Source organism: Nanorana parkeri, unplaced genomic scaffold (genome assembly GCF_000935625.1).
Source record: "Nanorana parkeri isolate BGI_ZX_2015 unplaced genomic scaffold, ASM93562v1 scaffold1044, whole genome shotgun sequence".
NCBI lineage: Eukaryota > Metazoa > Chordata > Amphibia > Anura > Dicroglossidae > Nanorana > Nanorana parkeri.
The window spans coordinates 33,200-42,592 of NW_017307312.1; the positions used below are offsets into that span (position 1 = coordinate 33,200).

The window sequence follows — 9,393 nt, forward strand, 5'->3', positions numbered from 1 at the left end:
ATATATATATTAAAAAACATATTTTTTTTTTTACATTTTTTTTTTCTGTTTACACAACTGTATTTTATTGTTAGTATTATAAAGCCGGCCATGCTCTAATAGTGTATATAAAGCTCAAACTTTTTATGTTATTATTTGTATAAAGTAGGGAATTGTTAAGGGCAGGTTCACACCTGCGTGATCTGGGATTGCCGTGCGGTCACAAGTCGCCCATCACGGCCAATCGTGCTGTTGGTGGCATTTTTTTTAATGGCACCCCAGTTGTGCCGGGTGGATTGCGCAGTTTCCCGCTGCAGTTCCGCCCTTGCAATCAAACGCTAAAACAGCCGTGCATCGTGTGTCGCTAAAAAAGGTACAGGTAGGCACGGATGTAACCCCATTGCAATCAATGGGGCCGCACAGCAATCGCTGTGTGCAGTTGTGCAAGGTCACACGGTCCCGGGACGTGCGTCCTGGATCGACTAGGTCTGCACCAGCCCTAAAAGGTTATGTTTACCTTTCTCCCCGTGTTTTATGTTAAAACTCATATTTAGGGTGCATCATGAAAGGAGATCTATTGATTGGGAAGTGAGCGAAAACATACAGCCGATCATCTTCCCGATTACCCCCCCTCTGATCCTCACAGGGAGGGGGTGGGCAGAGCTGACTCTGCTTCTAGATGGGCAGTGCCCGCTGTCAATCAGCCAGAGGAGTGGATGTTGACAGTATTGTTGGGATCCGCTGCGGAGCTCTCAGCATATAGCTGGCAATAGACCACTATATACTGAGCTTTGGGTCACAGTAGGAGGTTAGTATATGTCCTTCCGTCATCCTAAAGAGAACTATGGGGGAAAAAAGGTCACCCCATAGTTCTCTTTGAAACATGGCCAGATCCCAGTCTCTGTGACAGGATCTGTGAGCGGAGAAACTACAAGTCCCAGCAGCTACCATGGCAAAGGGTCTTGTTCCTAGTGGAATACAAGTGTGGTGACATCATCCCACTTGTAGTCACTTCCTCCCATCCATGTCATTGAATGTCTTTATGGACATGGATGGGAGGAAGAGTCTGCAGGAGTCAGAGCCTTGCATCTGGTATCCACTGAGGCTTTACTGGCTCCTATGCAAAAAAATAGGAAATGCCCTTTTTTCTTTTATGAAGTAGCGTACATTTATTATTTTTATGCAAAAGTTGAAATATTCCCTATAAAACCCCTGTTATGTTTTTGTTATGGTTGTGTTTGTCCCACTGGGGGGCTTCCCCTTCACATCCGGTTCCAGAGACACAATGAAGAGTCAGAGGAAGTCTCTCCATAGTGCAGGGAATCCCATCTTAAGCTGACCGTATTCTTGGAGTTTTGTATCAGGGAAAACAACGCTGGATTCCCCCGTCCATGCTAACAGCATGGCTAGGAGAGTCTCCCCTGTCCGGCTATGGTATTCTGACATTTGGCACCTGTCACTGCCAGAATAACAGTAATTGCAGCTGATTGGCTGTATTCACTAAACAATTTTCATACCTTTTTTTTATTTTTTTTATTTGGCGGCTCTTATTGAACAGACAGGTTCTGGGAGAGCAACCCACACCTTGAATTTTATCTGAGTCAATAGGACTTGGCTAAAAATTGAGCAGTGTATGGTAAGCTTTAGTTAGTTGTCACTGAGACAAGTGACTATATTGGAAGATTTACCCTTGGCTCTGGTGACAACTGAACAATTTTACATTTCCCCTTATCTGTCTCATGACAGCGGCCACCAGTAGGGATGTGGGTGGACTTGGTGCAGCCCGAGTTTGACTGAAAGCTGTCAGTGACACTTGCCCCTCTGAGCCCAATCAGCTGCGGCCTGGGAATTTTCCTACACAGCTACACATAACAGAGGGGCAAGGAATGCCCGACGGCAGCTGATTGGACCGGAAGGGGAATGTGTCCCTGACAATTCACACCAAGCCCCTAGCCTGTTCAAAAATAATACTTTTAGCAAAGTGATTGTACAATCTTATTTAGATTTACCAACTACTATGTAGTGTACCTAACCTAAAGAGTGTATTGGAAGCAATAGTACATTAGACAGTGGTGCAATGCTGAATACCACCAGCTATAGAGGACTACAAAACCCAGCAATAGTACATTATACAGCGCAATGCAGAATGCCGCCAGCTATTATGTACTATTGCTTGGATTTGTTGTATTCCTCTATAGCTGGTGGTATTCTGCATTCATTGCTGTATAATTTAACACTTTCCATTTCACTATATTGCACACCACACTTTTTTTTTTCTTTTTTACTTCCACCGCTCCAAGCTTGCTCCTGTGATGGACTACAACCTCAATACAAACTAGTAGTCCCATCACTGGAGCCTTTTTTTGAACTCTATTTTATGGTTTATCCGATTAACCGATTAATCGAACCTAATAATCGACTAACTAATCGATTTTGGAAATAATCGTTAGCTGCAGCTCTATATTGGTGTCTTATCCACTCAGACAGACCTCACATTGCATACAGTGATTGGTACAATTAGATTGTGATCCACTTCACCAGATTCAGACTGTAAGCTCCTTTTGTATAGGTGCGGATGTGAAGGGTTCCTTGTTCTCTACAAGAGTCTGGAATTGCCTCTTTCATTAAAACAAAACAAATGGGCCCTAAACATTTGCCCCGCAAGACTATTTACACTAACATGCTTGCTTATTACACTGCATGTAACAAGCATGTTAAAAGTGTTAATACCTTGGCAACTATGGCTGGTAAGTCTGTTCATTCAGAGTACTAATTAAAAAAATTCATTAGATCTGTGCATCAAAACGCAAATTAGTGCACAAGGGAGATGCACCTTGACGCATGACAAGGTCCCTGCCCAACGCTATAAAGACATGCCTATGCAGACACATAGATCTAAATGGGCCCTAAAGTATATCTAAAGACATTTGTTTACATTCTGGAGAAGTCGGTAGTGGTTAAACCATGTCAGATATATTTTTTGTTTCCTCGTATATAAATATATAATCTTGTGTGTGTATATATGTATATACATACACTCACTGGCCACTTTATTAGGTACACCGTGCTAGCAGTGGTTTGGGCCCCCTTTCATCTTCAGATCTGCCTTAATTCTTCAAGCCACAGATTCAAAAAGGTGACGGGAACATTCCTTAGATAGAGTTTGGTCCATATTGACATGATGTCATCACGAAGTTGCTGTAGATTTGTCAGCTGCACATCCATGATGTGAATCTCCTGTTCCACCACATCCCAAAGGTGCTCTAAGGAGATCTGGTGACTGTGGAGACCACTGGAGTACAGTGAACGCCATCTGTTAAGGAAAACCAGTTTGAGAAGACCAAATAGGCATCAGAAGATGTGTACACTGTCATAAAGGAATGGACATGGCAGCAACAATACTCAGGTAGGATGTGGAATTTAAACAACGTCCAATTGGTACTAAGGGGCACAAAGTGTGCCAAGAAAATATCCCCCACACCATTATACAACCACCACCACCACCACCACCAGCAGACTGAACTGTTGTTTTTCTGAATTCTGAATGTTGTAGCAGAAATCGAGACTCATCAGACCAGGCAACATTCTTCCAATCTTCTATTGTCCAATTTTGGTGATTCCTTGTGAATTGTAGCCTCAGTTTACTGTTCTTAGCTGACAGGAGTGGCGCTTGGTGTGGCTGTAGCACATCTGCTTCAAGGTTCCACATGTTGTGTGTTCAGAGTTGCTCTTCTGCATACCTCGGTTCTGGTTATTTGAGTTACTGTTGCCTCTCTATCAGCTTGAACCAGTTGGGCCATTCTTTGACCTCTTGACATCAACAAGGCATTTTCTCCCAGAGAACTGCCGCTCTCTGGATATTTCCTCTTTTTTTCAGACCATTCTCTGTAAGCCCGAGAGATGTTTGTGTGTGAAAATCCTAGTAGATCAGCAGTTGCTGAAATACTCAGACCAGCCCGTCTGACACCGACAACCATGCCATGTTCAAAGGCACCTAAATCACCTTTCTTTCCCATTCTGATACTAAGTTTGAACTTCAGCAGATGGTTCGACCATATCTACATGCCCAAATGCATTGAATTGCTGCCATGTGATTGGCCGATTAGATATTTGCATTAACAAACAGTTGAAAAGGTGTACCTAATAAAGTTGCCAGTGTGTGCGTATAGTGTACTTTTTGAACTTTGTAAAACATTGCACCTTGCATACTGCTATACTTCCTGTTCTACTTCTGTCCTGTCCACACATGGACAGTCTATAGGCTTTGTAGAGGGTAGCTGGTCGAACGCGCTGTGTCTGCATGTGAGCTTGTAAGCAGGAGCATGTGTCCCGTGAGTGACAAGACTGCTCCTTCATAGACTCACAATATGGTAGTCTTGTCACCTTAGGATTGCAAGTACCAGGGTCAGCCATACTGGGGGGCCCTTCTCCACTGTCCACAGATCTATGGGGGCCTTCTCCACTGTCCACAGATCTATGGGGGCCTTCTCCACTTTCCACAGATCTATGGGGGCCCTTCTTCACTGGCCACCGATCTATGGGGGCCCTTCTCCACTGGCCACCGATCTATGGGGGCCCTTCTCCACTGGCCACCGATCTATTGGGCCCTTCTCCACTGGCCACATTTCCACATGATATCAGTATAAAGGAGCACTTCACTGATGACCAGTCTAAGTCCATTGGTGAAAAGGGTGCACCTTGTGGTCAGAAGGGGGCACTGATTATTAACAGCCTACTGTTCTTGCGAATATACCATGAGGTGTATATAAAGCTGTTATTATTAGAAGGGTTTCCCTGAGACCTGAAGGGATGTGATTGGCTGTGATGGTATGTTATCTGCAGTGTATTTGTTTTCCTTTTTTTTTCTTTACACCAGTACTGTTGTGTGCCCACAATGTTTTTATATTTGCAAAATTCAGCCTATGATGGTGCTGCTGCCATGATGACGCACATGCGAATGCAGTGTCATCACAGTTCGTTTTTTTTTTAAAAAGGTGTTTATTTAACATACCCCGAGAAAAGCAACATGCAGGTTGCAACAACAAGAAAAAACAGACATGAACAACCACACATGCAAAAAAATGTCTCCCAGGCAGAACATAAGGCAAAGTCTCTCGAAAGGAGCTGTGGATAGTAGTAAAAACCAGACAGGGGTTCTAATGATTGCCATGCACTGTGCGAATTTCCACTGATTATGATGAACTGGTCAAAATTTACACAAAGGGTGCTGCTGTTGGTACCCTTTTAGCTGTAATCCCTCGATCAGCTGATCGAAGGAGGCGGTCCGTAAATCTTAAAATGCGCAGATCGCCGGCTCTGTTCGAGTATTCTGACAGCGGCCATGAAGGGACCATGGCTCATTTAGTTACTGCTGTTGCTGGGTCCGAGGCAGACTCTCAAAAGCAGATTAGGTGGGGACAGTCCTGTGATGACAGCGAGAGCTGATCGCTGTGAAAGTATGAATTACTTTATGTTAGCGACACTAGTTATGTACACATTATTATTGGCAAAACTGTGAAAAATGTGTTTTTATTTTTCCATTTTTTTGGGGTGTAATAAAATAACAATTTATATATGTCATATCATATATAATATGTGTAGGTGCAATGAATGAGGAAGATGGAAATTATGGTTAAACAAACACATAGCAAAAATGGCAACATTGCTCCGGTCCCCAGAAGCGAAACCATTTTCTGAAGCTGTGTCACTAAGGGGTTAAAGCTATGCAGAATTTTAGAGCTGGTCTAAACCTGTGACTGCGGTCCCATCAATATCAGTCAATTTCCAGAAATAGTTTCAACTTAGCTGTCCATCTCTGTCACCGTTCCATTACAGAATTTGCACTGCAGAACCTGCCATGTAAAGATTTGCATATGCTGAACTTAATATGGAGATCATGGCATGCGGCTTTATAACGGATTTTCAAAAATATTTGACCGTGCCATCTCTGGCTGCTTTCATACTAATCCCTACAGCACTGTACGTATCATTATTGCTCATGGTCATGCCTTGATGAATTGGTCTCTGTAGGAAGCAGTGAGATATTAGGAATGTAACAACAGGCATTCTAATTGAGCTGACTGTTTACTTCCATTCATAGCAGCATTTCCGGCAGATTTAAGACTTTCTGGAAGATGTCGGCCTAGTCCGGTATATTAGGAGACCTGGAAGCCTGATGCCATTTAACGGTCAGGTGTCAGCTTTGCTCTTACTGTTTTTGTAATTAAATTGTAGCTACTTGTGTCTAGCAGAGAGGGGTTGCTGCGCCTATACATGAGTGGTAGTGAAATGCACGTAATATTTTCCAGACAGGCTGCTACAACTAAAATGTGTTTCTATTAATAGTTGCCATTTTTTTTTCTGGTGCCTTTGGACCATTCTTGCAGCCAGCTACATGTTTTCTTACTTGTAAATCCATGATGGTTACAGGTGGTATTGTATACGATTTACCTGTTGTTTTTTTTGTTGTTCTTGGTAAAAGGACCTTCTTTGCTTAAAGGAGAACTATGAGGTGAGTGCTTTTCACTCACCTCATAGTTCTAGCCCACCTGTGACAATGAGACTGTCACAGGTCGGTTCAGTAGATCGGGAGGTGAGCGAACACATACCGGCGTTCGCTCACCTCTCGATCCTGTCACGGCTCTCTGCCGTGACAGGGGAGGGGCTGGATTCCCCCCTCCCCGCTCCGATCTGCTAGCGCTGACTGGCAGAATGGACGGGGGAGGGGGCGGGTACAGCTGGCTCTGCCTCTAGATAGGCAGAGTCAGCTGTCACTCACGCAGCTGGGCAGATCCAGACATAATTGTCGGGATCCGCTTCAGCTGCGGCCTCTCAGTATACCGCGAGCTGTAGCTTGCGGTATACTGTGGTGTCTCAGTATACCGTGAGCTGTAGCTCACGGTATACTGAGCTTAGGGTGACGGGAGGATGCTAGTTTGTGTCCTCCCGTTACCCTAAGGAGAACTATGGGGAAAAACCCCGACCCCATAGTTCTCCTTTAAGATTCCAACTATAACGTGAGTAAGAAACTTTTATTTTAGTTTGGTAAATATTTGAGCTTTTACATTGGGTTAAGTAGATATAGTTCAGGGGCGCCCACAATTTTTCATCTGGAGGAGCTCAATGAGATCTACCAATGAAAAAATATCTGCATGCAGGGGCAGGAGGGGACGCAGGCACATTATTTTTTTTACAGTCGGGGTCCGTCTAGTTCATACTCTGGGTATGCAACTGTACTTGTTCAGTTAGCCATACATATGGCCAGCGATATCTGTAAGCCTCCATTCACACCATCGTATCACCAAAAGCAGGAAAGTAGTCACAGATTTTGCGACATGCATTCCACATTTGCTCAACTGCGTTTTGGAGTGCCATTAACTAACAGTGGAACTGCAAGAGCGTTCGGCGATTTCGTCTGCGCGACAAACTGCAAAAGTGTAACCAGACTCCTTTTGACTTCAATGTGAGTCTGTGTTTTGCGCGATATTGCACAACCCAATCCGCGCGATACATCACCTAGGTGTAAGGCTAGGTTCACATCTGCACACCACCGCAGGACACCCAGGACGTGCGTCCCGGATGTCGTGCAGTCCTGCACAATGCAGGTAGCGATTGCTGCGCTGCCCCACTGATTTCAATGGGGTGACATCCGCGCGGCAATCGCAGAAAAAAGGTACAAGTACCTTCTTTTTGCGATACACGTCGCACGGCTATTAGCTGTTATCGTGTTCGGAAGCACGAGCGGGATTGCGGCGGGAAACCGTGCGATCCACCCATGGCGACTGGGGTGCCATTAAAAAATAATGGCACCCACAGCGTTATTGGTGCACACTTTGGCGACTCCTGTCCGTGTGTCAATCCGCGCAGAATCGGACGGTGCCACACGGTGAGGTGTTGCTAAGGTGTGAACCTAGCCTGAGTCTGATGGGGAGATTCATCAAAGCTAAAAGCAAGGGAATGTAGGATCTCCGCCTTCCATTAACTCCCTGGACGGCCCTGTCTGCCATTTCTTGACTGCCATCATTTGGATGAAAAATCAAAGGCGAGGGGTTAAAAATTGTTAGCCGAACAGCGCCTGCATCCAATCCGTTGCAGTTACTGTTACAATTATTTATATAGCGCCACTGTTCAAGTATTTTGACAGTCAGCGGGTCCGTCTGTCAAAATACAATGTGGGAGATTCAGCTTGGATGGAGGAATCCGTTAGCATTTTTTCCGGTTCAGCCCCAAAGCTGAAGGAAAACAATCTACTAGTGTATACCCAGCTTTAGGCCATTTTGAGGGATTTAGAAGGTAGTTTACCATATTTTTCTTATTTTTTGTTTTCTGAGGATTTTGATGGCATTTCAAACACTTATCAGACACACATTAACCAATTGAAAAATGGCAGTAACACACTAAAGGTGGTTGGTAAGACGCTGAACTATCAACGCATATATAGTCGAAATGTCTGCTGACATGGAAAAAAGCAATTCCTGCATGATGTACTTCATCCAAGTCATTATAAAAAAACAAAACAGCTTGGATAAATTCCTGACATGAAGATGGTGCTGTTACTAGGGAGAAAATCAGATGGAAGCATTGTTGGGGGAGATCTGTGATCTTGGTGAGCGGTAATAAATACTTGGAAGTTTTCTATATATACATTATTTAGCAAACCTGCACTATAGGGCTCATTCGCATGTGGCCCCATACAGCGTGAAGTAACCTTTTTTGATGCGTTGGAGTTGTGGGAAAAAGCGTCTGGGCAGCTCATCTAACTCTATGGAGGTGCAGAAACTGTGCACCCTAACACTCTGCTTTTGTTGGGACCGGGTTGTGACAGCCAGTGTGACAGACAGTGTACGGTCTTGGATGCAGGCATGATGGATCCAGGTCCGTGCTGCTGTCAGAACTTGGAGCAGCGGGAAGCAGCATGTGCATGCGCACGGCTTTTGAGTTTCCATAGAGTTACATGAGCTGCCCACGTGTTTCTTCCCGCACCTCCAGGCGCATCAGAAAACAACCCTTCGGGCTGTATAGGGCAACCCGTCCATGTAAACGAGGCCTAATATAAATAAATAGACCTGATCCAAGGTCCACATAATACAGCAAAGTCTATACTAAACATATAATTTAAACAATCGTAATCATCGATGGAAATAGTACGTGAGGGCTCATTCCTTGTAAATATGTTACCTGCATGTTGAATAGGAAATACACTGGGTAATACAGTAAGCAATATTTTATAAATAAAGCATGTTCTCTTGTGCTGTATCTTAAGCTGTACATAGACGTATAGTTTTTATTATTCATTCAGTGAGAGAGGGAGAAAACCCCTTGATCTCCATGCACCCTAAAAAGTGTGGATGGAGGAATCTTCCCTGCTGGTTATTGTATTCTGACAGCCGTGCGTATCGGTTTATAAGCGGCGTG

General features: G+C 44.3%; 1 protein-coding gene across 1 annotated transcript in view; it reads left to right on the plus strand.

Moving 5' to 3' along the window:
- Positions 1 to 9,393, plus strand: part of CTTNBP2NL (CTTNBP2 N-terminal like) — a 91,751-nt gene that overhangs the window by 638 nt on the left and 81,720 nt on the right. The window lies entirely within an intron of this gene.